This window comes from Haliaeetus leucocephalus, unplaced genomic scaffold, assembly GCF_000737465.1.
Source record: "Haliaeetus leucocephalus isolate CR32 unplaced genomic scaffold, Haliaeetus_leucocephalus-4.0 Scaffold165, whole genome shotgun sequence".
Lineage (NCBI taxonomy): Eukaryota > Metazoa > Chordata > Aves > Accipitriformes > Accipitridae > Haliaeetus > Haliaeetus leucocephalus.
In genome coordinates, this window is record NW_010972601.1 from 1,630,991 (window position 1) to 1,640,299 (window position 9,309).

The following is a 9,309-nucleotide window of genomic DNA, read 5'->3' on the forward strand; positions in this document are numbered from 1 at the left end:
CCGCCTCCCCGCACCCCCCCCCCGCTCCCACCGACACCCATCCTGCGCACCCTCCTGCCTGCTCCCTGCCTGCTCCCTGCCTGCTCCCTGCCTGCTCCCCGCCTGCCCCCGGCGCCCCGCTGGCCGGGAACCGCCGCCGTTGCCCCAAGCGGGACGCAAAGGCCGCTGCTTCTCCCGGGCGGGTGGTGTGAGCAGCCCCGTTCCCGGCCGTACGGGGGTCCTGGTGCAGCTTTGGCCTCTGGTCGTGGCCCGGACGAAGGAACCGCCTCAGTGGAGGCGGGCAACCCGAGACCTTTGCAGGCGCCATCTCACACCAAGACCCCTCACGTTGTTAGAGCTACATTTCTGTTTCTGGGTAGGCAACACAAATCTGTTCTCTCCAAAATGCAGGGGAAAAGAGGTGCCACGGTGCTCCCTGGAGGGACGGAGCTGAGAGCAATCCCACGCGAGGTATGGTGATGGCAACCCCAAACTTATCTTGGAGCAGGTCCATCTCTCATCTTCAACCTGCTTTTTCTCACCTTGAACTAGCTGCCTTGCACTTAAAAAAAAGATAAAGAGACCTTTTTAGTAACGCAAAAAGTGTTTAAACACTTGGAATGGCTCAGATCCAATATCCTTGTACAGCTGTTTCTCCACGGGTGAATTTGGTCTGCCTTTGGCCTCAGCATCTGGGGGCTTCCTGGAGGAGTGACTCAGTCACCATGGAGTGCTGTGGGGTCCCTGCTGCTGCAGAGGAGCTCAGGACTCAGCACAGCCCATGAAGGTCCTTCTGCAGAGCTCCTCAAGCCTTGCAGGAATGGTCTGACTTGTCCTCCAGGCAAGACCTGAGTGCAAGAATTCACAGGAGGGAGATGGAGTCACACCAGTTTTCCGGAATGTTCCTCATTAAAAGCAACCTCATGTGCATCCAAGAGCCAGCTTGCAATGCACAGATGTGTTGAGTAGCAGTTTGCTTTTGGTTGCCTGTAACCAGAGCTTGCAATAAGATCCCAGCACCTCCTTTCCATCAGGTGGTTTATCTGAGCTGTGTTAGAGTTGTTCTGGTGCAGCAATGGATGGACAGCAGCTGCTGTGCACAAGCAGCCAGAGGAGCAAAGCCCTCTGGCCACCTCTGGGCTGGTAAGGGAGTGGGATGGGGTGATGGGACAGGCATCCCCACAAGATGCAAGGCCACTGCAGTGTCTGCTTCTGCAATATCCACAGCTCCAGAGAAAAAAAAAAGCTTGGGAAACCCCAAAGAAATTCATTTGTCATGGTGGTAACGTCACCTCTTACACTGGCAGAACATGACCTGGCTGGAGCAGAGCTGCAGAGCAGCTCTCGAAAGCATAGAAGCAAAAATGTCAGCAAGAGGAACAACCTTTGTTGGGTCTGTCTGCCAAGTCCTGCCTGGATTTTGTCCAACTTTACCCTTTAGGCCTGAAATTTTCCATCCCAGAGTCTTTTCTTTCCAAGTTTCAGTGCAAACAGTCGTAGCCAGAGGGACAAGGAGTGCTGAAGCTGGGGCAGCAAAACACCCAGAGATCTGCTAGGGGGGGGACGGTGCCCTTCGTCAGAGCAGCAGATGAGCTTTCAAAGAGCGAGCTCACTTTTTCCAGCTGTATCAGCAGGTCTAATCAGAGAAAATTACTTTGTTTGGCCTGCATTAAGAAAAAAAAATCAGTCACTCCAGTGGAAAGCTGTCACATCGCCAGCTTGTGGAACAGGGACATGGAGTGTTGCCTTCTCCTGTCCCCAGGAAAATCTGCAGAAATTTGGCTGATGACGTTGAAAAATGATTTGAGTTCTCATACGGTCAGGGTATGAGTTTTGGTGGCAGCTGCCAGCGCTGCTGTCCCAGGCCTAATGTCCTCTCACCGTCCCCGGTGGGAGCATCCTTCAGAGCACTGGGGTGGGCTCTGTCCTGGGCTCTCCCTCGTCCTGCGGTTCTGGGGTGGGGGTCACAGCTGTGTGACAGCGGGAACAAGGCTCAGGGAGGGCAGACCTGTGGGGGCCACTGGCAGCTCCAGGTCAGCCTCCCCCTTGGCGGAGCATTAGATCAAGCTGTGGCTTGAATCCCTCCAAGGAGGGATGCTCCCTTTGATACTTTCTCAGGGAAAGAATTAAGAAATTACATATAAAAAAAAGTCTGACCAGAAGGAACTTTGAATGTGCAAAACTAAGCCACACAATCACCAGAGTGAAAGATGGGATTCAGCCTTGAAAAAAACAGCACTCCTGGGCAGTAAAATGTACCTTGAAGTGACACCAGCCACGCAGTCTGTTTTTCACAGGCCATGTTCATCAGGCAGGATGGGGAGAGCAGGAGGACGTCAGGCTGGGGAGGAAGGATGCCATCATCTGCATGTCCTGCTCCATTTGGTGCCAAAACCCAGAGGTGGGCAGCGAGTGCTGCAGTAAGAGGAAGGGGCAGTGAAATGTCCCCCGGAGCAACACCTCAGCTCTGCCCTTGCTCTCCTGCGGGCTGCAAAAGCAAATTGCAAAGCTCTCAGCTGGGGAAAGGTGAGTACAACAGAGAAGCCTGTGGGGAAGCAAAGAGCTGGTTTGGAGACATGGGGGACACAAGGGTGGTGGCTACAGAGAAGGTATAAAGAGTGAAAAAAAGTATGAATATGTTGGCAAGGATTTGCTGTGAGCGAGGATATGTAGGTTTGGACATGTAGTTCAGGGCTCTCTCCTAACGCCTATGGATGTTAGAGATCCAAAAGTGGATGAACCCTCTTTGAGCATCCCCTGGCCCTGCGGTGCTCGTCTCAGCCCAGGGGCAGGAGCTGGCTGGGATCACAGGGCAGAGACTGCAGGGGAGATGGGGGAGGACAGGAGACACGGTGGAGATGGAGCCTGGATAGAAGCAGATGGGGACAGACCACAGTGCCCAGCTGATCTGTCAGATGATGGATAGCTTACATGCTGCCGCTGGCTGCAATGGCCAGGGAGGGATGCAGGCATGGCCAGTGTTGGCAGCCAGCAGCCTCAGACACTTTTCCCTTTTTCTCCTTAATTTGTCCCAGAAGGCCCCTGTCCTCCCCTTCTCAGGCTGTGCCTGGCTGTCAGACAGGTTGCGATGCTGGTGGGAGGACAGGGGACTGCGGGGCCCTCGAGCAACCTCCTCTCCATCTCTGGGACCTGCAAGCCACTTTGCTCCCAGCGCGGGAGGCTGACCCCAGAGAGGTGAAACAACCCCAGAAAAGTCAATCTATTTTCAATTCTGTTTTCTATTTTTTTTCTATTTTCAGCCTTTATGGGATCTTGTGCATGGAGGGGAGCGCAAGAGGCCCTTGCCCTGGGTGCTCTCCCTTTGAGGGGGCAGCTCAGTGGTTCCCTGGGACAGGAGAATAAGGGAAAAGCATGAAGTTTCCTACAAAGTACTTGCCTATGAAAAAGAGGAAGGGAGGAAAACAACACAAAAGTAAAGAAAACAGAACAGCTTTTCTCCTTTCCCTATGGACACCTGAGGAGCGCAAGGGGAAAGGGAACATTTTTCCTTCCACTTTGTTCCACTGGAAGAGAAGTCCAAATGCCACTCAGTGCTACCTGCTCTCAATTAAATACAGGGGAAGTTAAGAAGCAAAAATAAGTGACACTTGGAAAAAGGCAAGTATCAATCAGCTGCTGCGAGCTGGGAATCGACCCGTTCCCTGACCCAGACTGAAACCCGCCTCCACAGAGAAGCCGTCTCTGGGCAGTGGACATCAAGGCTCTGCGACCAGAGGGGCTTTGCTGGGGCTGTAGCAGCCCTCAAATCGATGAGGTTTTGCTGCGAGACATCTCTGCTTCCCGAGGCACAGTAATTAAGAGCGTATTTTTAGAAAAATGAGCCACCACATTAATCAATAAGGAACAGCCAGGTTCTCAAGGGTAAGGGTGGCTTGAGTTAATCTGCTACAGCCTTGAGAGTGCTGCTTATCCCGAGTCCCATGATGTCTGGTTGCCCCCAGATTGCTGCAGGGAGCCCTGCCCTGGAGCCCCCAGCACGCCGGGCTCCCACACCCGCACCTGGGGGGTTCTTCGCCTCGGCTGAGCATGGGGAGTCCAGCTCCGTGGGCCTGGCCAGGGGATGCCCCTTGCAGGCAAGGGCTGCAAAAAGGAGCAGAGGGGCTTAGTAGCATCACCTCGGAGGAAGCTGAGAGGTTTGGGAAGATGCTTGCTGGAGAGCTGTCCTTGGAGGCAACTCGTCCTGGGGACTGCCAGCCGCGGGCACACACTTCCCTGGATTCGCTTCTCAGCAGCAGCTCTTGACGGGGGCAGGAGGGGCACAGCCAGCCCCCCACCAAACACTCCTGCTCTCCCTGCCCAGGGCTGGCCTCTTCTGCCTTCCACCCATCTCCTAGGGACCCGTGCCCCTGCTCTGCCAGGGAAGCAGAGCCAAGCAGCCCCTTCCCTCCACCAAGCCCTGCTTCTGCCCCGAAGCGCTCCTCTCCCTTGCCTTGCCCTCCCCGCTGCTTTCCCGGGAATGCTCCCCCAGCACGAGGTGTTTAAATCATTTATGAAGGGCTAAAATAGAGCTGGCTCCCTTCCAGGCACTCTGGCATCCAGGCTCTGTAAACAACCCACCTGCCAAGGGAGTCAGCTTGGAAAAAAGGCTCTTTATGCCTATTCCCCAGACCCCACTTCCACAGAAACCTTCCAGCATGATCCTTTCTCAGCTGTAAGTGCAACAAAATTGTTTCAGGCATTTGCTGACCTTCCTTTTCCCCCAGGCACACTCGTGGACATCTCACGCGACCCACTTCTACCCACTTTTTCATCCCACAGATGGAAAACCAGAGGGACCCTCTGAGAAAAAAAAATTACCTGGTTTGAAAAGCCTGATGTGCCTTTCCCTGCCTTGGATATTTCCTAGGTGCCCATTCAGAGGCAACCTCCTTCTTTTTTATAGCTTTGACCTTTATGGAGATAGGAATTCACCCAGGTATTTTCTCATGGCTGCTGAGCCACACCAGACCTGCAGGAACTCAGAGAGAAAATCAAGAGGACATTTATTTCTTAGGCTGCAAGTGATTCACTGAAAATTGTTGGGATTCAAGTGGAAAATGCCAGGGATCAGAGCCCAGCCCAGCTCCTCAAATCCCGACTGTGCTGGGGGAACAAGGTTCGAGATGGCCGGGAGATCAGCTGCAAGAGGAGCCCCCCGGCATCTCTGTCCTCCGGCAGGGTCTGTGGCAGCTCTCAGCTGCTCTCGCTGGGGCTCCTGACCCACAGAAACACCCCAGGAGCTGGAGCTCCCACCCTGTGATTCCCTGGGTGACCACCAGCAAGTCCCCAAAACTCCCTACTCTGGTCCCGCAGAGGCAGGACACAAGTGCTGCGGCCCCCCCACTGCCTGCGCAGTGCTGGGATGGGGTTCACTGCTCCCCTCGCTGCAGCAGTTAAACCTCCAGGGCCCTCTTTTGCACCAGAAGGAAGGGGAAGGACGCAGTTCCCCGCTTCCCGGCTGCGGGAGGACGGGCTGGCTCCTCCGCCCCAGTGCCAGCATGGCACAGCAAAATGGAGCAGGGCTTGCAACGGTCCATACTGGGGCAGAAGGCAGAGCCACTCCCAGGAGGGTGACAGGGAGGGTGACAGGGCTGCTTGGAGGGGTTAGAGAGAACCAACTCATCATCTGAATAGACCTTGTCCTAGGGCTGGGAGCTCCTGTTTACCCCAGGGGGTTTTATTCCCATCAGTGTGGTTATTAGTGGGTCTGGGGCTCTCCCTGAAGGGTCGCAGGAGCGACAGCAGGAGATGAAAGAAGAAAAATAACCCTCAACCAGATGATGAGCCGCACACCATTGCAACTGGGAAGCACTGTCCAACTTCCACCTTCTCCTCTGTTTTACTGGTGGGTCCACAGCAGGCAGCTGCCCCTGACCCATGCTAGGGAAGGAAGGGCTGCAGCTCCTGGCCACTCCATCACATCCTGCTCCAAGGGGCACATTTAGCAAAGCTAAATGCTAGCTGAGAGTCCGCACTGTTCCCCACACTCCTGCCTGCTTGCTGGCAGGGCGTAGATGTCCCTCCCAGCATGCTGAGCTGGGGTGGAAGCGGTTTGCTAGTGCTGGTGCTGGGCACGAGTCGGGTGTATGATCAGCATGAGAAATACCCAACGGAGGAGGATGTGAATCAGCACTCTCCAGGGAAACTGTGGAGGATGGATGCTGGGAGCACTGGGTGCCCAGCACGGAAAGGGCTGCTGGAGCAGGCAGGGCTCCAAGGCTGGCACAGCTACGCAACAGTGAGGATCAAGCCCCATTCCCTAGGATGGGGCAGGATTGCCCCTACCCCAGCACTGGGCTGGAGGAAGACAATGGTGAGGAAGGCTGATCCCTGCGCCTTGGCGATATAGCACAGCCCAGCAGCCCCCAGGTCGTGTGCCCGTGCCCGCTTCTGCCCAAAGGCAGGAGGAGCCATTTTCACCTCACAACTCTCCCTCCCAGGTGCCGTGAGCGGCTGCTGTTACTTGTTGCCATCCGTTACTTCCGCAGAGTCAAAAATGCCTCCCTGCCAAGCACCAGTCCATGAAATATGCATGACGTGGCCTCCCCCTTTCCAAACTGCCATCTCCTCCCACACTAAACCCCCTTCTTGCCTATTTGTCTAGCATTCAAATCTGTTCCTTTACGACTTATGGCTTCTCAAGCCATCAATAACAGCCTCTCCCCGGCTCAGTGCCGTCGCTGGTGCGGCCGAGCATGCGGGCTGAAGGACTCGGATGCACATTGTCAGGCCCGGGTCACGTTCCCCGTGCGGGATACAGCAGCGTGGTTGTGTTCGTGATGCGGATACTTGTGACGTGGGCTGGACCGGGCTCCCCACGCCACGCAGGGACCATTTGCAGCCACCGTGCCAGTAAGAGCAGACCTTGAGCCTGCACCGTCCTCCCCTGTGCCAGCAGCATCTGCCTGGACATGGTGGGGTATGGGGACAGTGGTCTGAAGGGCATAAAGTCACAGCTGAGGGGTATCAGGAGCTGGGGATCAGTGCTCTGCAAGGCCATGCTCCAGTGACCACAGGGGCTTGGCGCAGTCCCCACAGCAGCCTGGAGCATCCCTTACTGGTTTTGCAGCCATCAGCAGGGCTGCCAGCTCAGGGATCCCCTTTGCTTCAGGAGCAGCCATCCGAGATAAACACCATCAGATTTTGCTTCCACCAAAATGTGGCTTTTTTACATTTCATTTCTGCATTCAGATCTGAGACTAAGGTTTCTCTGGAAACTCAGACCTGGGCGTGCACCACAAACTCCCCCTCCCAGCCTGGAGGCTCTGCTGACACCACGGGGCTGCCAGGTCTGCCGGCACAACGGGCAACGCTCAGAAACTTTCCCTGCTGAGATGAGGCAAGTATTTCCCAGAGGTGACTGATGCCATTAGAGCCTTTCAAGGGAATTTTCTCTGTGGCACCTGGCTGAGAAACAAGGTCCCTGCCATGGCAGGGGTTTCTGGCTGTGGCTGTTGGTTAACAGGGAGTCACGGCTTGGCCTGGCACCACTCAGGCTAAAAAAGGAGCAAAAGTTATAGCTGATTAAGATTTTTTTTAATTGCAGCAGTGGCATCTGCTCCTCAGGCTTTAATGCAGCTCAGTATAACGTTGGCTTTTTTTTCTTCAACAGGAGTTTGAACTGCAACCTGAGATTTCACGTGCGCAACCTCATCGCGGCAAGGAACTTCAGGTGAATTATTTTGCTCTAAATACACGAAAGAGTTAATGCAGCACAGGAAATATTTTGAAGGAAATTGATACTTTTTCATAGCTGACTTTTTACCCAGCTCGGGTAGGGGGCAATGCCACTGTCTGGCTCTCACCATGGAAGGGTGGGATGTCCCAAAAGGAAACCTTGCAAACGAGCTCAAGGAACTTCTGTGATTTCACTGCTAACTACAGCAATGCCAGTGCTGGGGTGTGGAGGAAAAAACATTTGCTGTAATTAATTTTTCCTGTACCACTGGCCCTGTGGAAGCTGTACCTCACTCGGACAGGGCCAGACTTTTACAGTGGTTACAGTTTGCTTGGCTGGGAGTTGCTTTGGAAAAGTTTTGCATCGCAGCTGCTGGAGCCTTCTCAAAGCTTCGGGCTCTTCCTCTCCACCCCACTCAGGATGTGGTTTCCCACCCCAGCAAACCTCGCAGACCTGCTGCTGCTGCCTGCTCCTCTCCTGCCTGGCCGATGCTGCCTGTGCTGAGCATCCCCAGGCACAAGATGTCACTGAGGAGCTGGGTTTGGGCAGGTCTGCATCAGCCCGGAGTCATCCTCCGGGAGCCACTGCAAAACTGGGACTGGAGAAGTAGGCACAGAGAGGGGACACGGTCACAGAGAGGGGACGTGGGCACGGATATGGGTTGTGGGCACGGATATGGGATGTGGGCACGGATATGGGATGCCGCTGTGATACTTACTGCTGCAAACGGTCCTGCAAAAAGGAAGGGAGGTCCCTGCTCTCTGCTCCCCGGGCCAAGAGTCGGGAGCGTATCCGGCTGCGGGGTGCCAGGGAGGTGCTGGGTGATCTCTGGAGTTCAGCACTGGGTGTGCCTGGGAGGAACAGCTCAGGCAAATGTCTGCCAGGAGCAGCACAGACACTCGGGCCCTGCCTGGGAACGTCCCAAGGCCCTGCCAGCCCTCTCGGTGGCAGGGCTCCATGGGGCAGGCAAAGCCCGACTGCCCCAGCCCATGCTGGCTCAAGCTGCCCCAAGCACCCATGAACCTTGACCAAACGGATGAGGATTCAGCTCAAACCCCCAAATCGTTCATGCACAGACCCGGAGGAGCAAGCACAGGGGCTTGCAACACCATCTCTCCCATGACAGGTCCGCTGGGTCTGAGATACCCTCCCCAAGGGCCTCCCAGCTCTGCGGGCTGGACAAGCCCCAAGTATTGCTACGAGGGGATGGGGACCCTTTGGGGGCACCCTTTGGCCCTCCCTAAGCAGTCAGGAGCCCCTGGGCCCTGCAGGGTTGGCCTCTCCGGTGGGACGCGGACCGCTCCAGGGCTCCCTCGAGATCTCCATAGCTTTCCCTGGGGCTCCACCAAAGGCACGGGGTTCTTTTTGCCCCCCACCCCCGGCCCTCCCCGGCGCTGCTCCAAGGGGATGGGGCTCCCCGCAGGCCACCCCTGCCCACTCTATGCCCTCCCTGGGCGTCCTCGGAAGGGATGCGCCCCCGGGGTGCGGATGGGAACGGGGAAGGCAGAGGGCTGTGGAGAGGAGGGTGTCGGGCAGGGTGGTCCCGGTGCCGGTCCCGGGGCGGAGCGGCAGCCCCGCAGCCCCAGCGGGCGCGGCCGTGTCGGCGGGGAGCCCCGCGGGGCGGTACCGGACGGGCGGTATTTAAGGCGGCG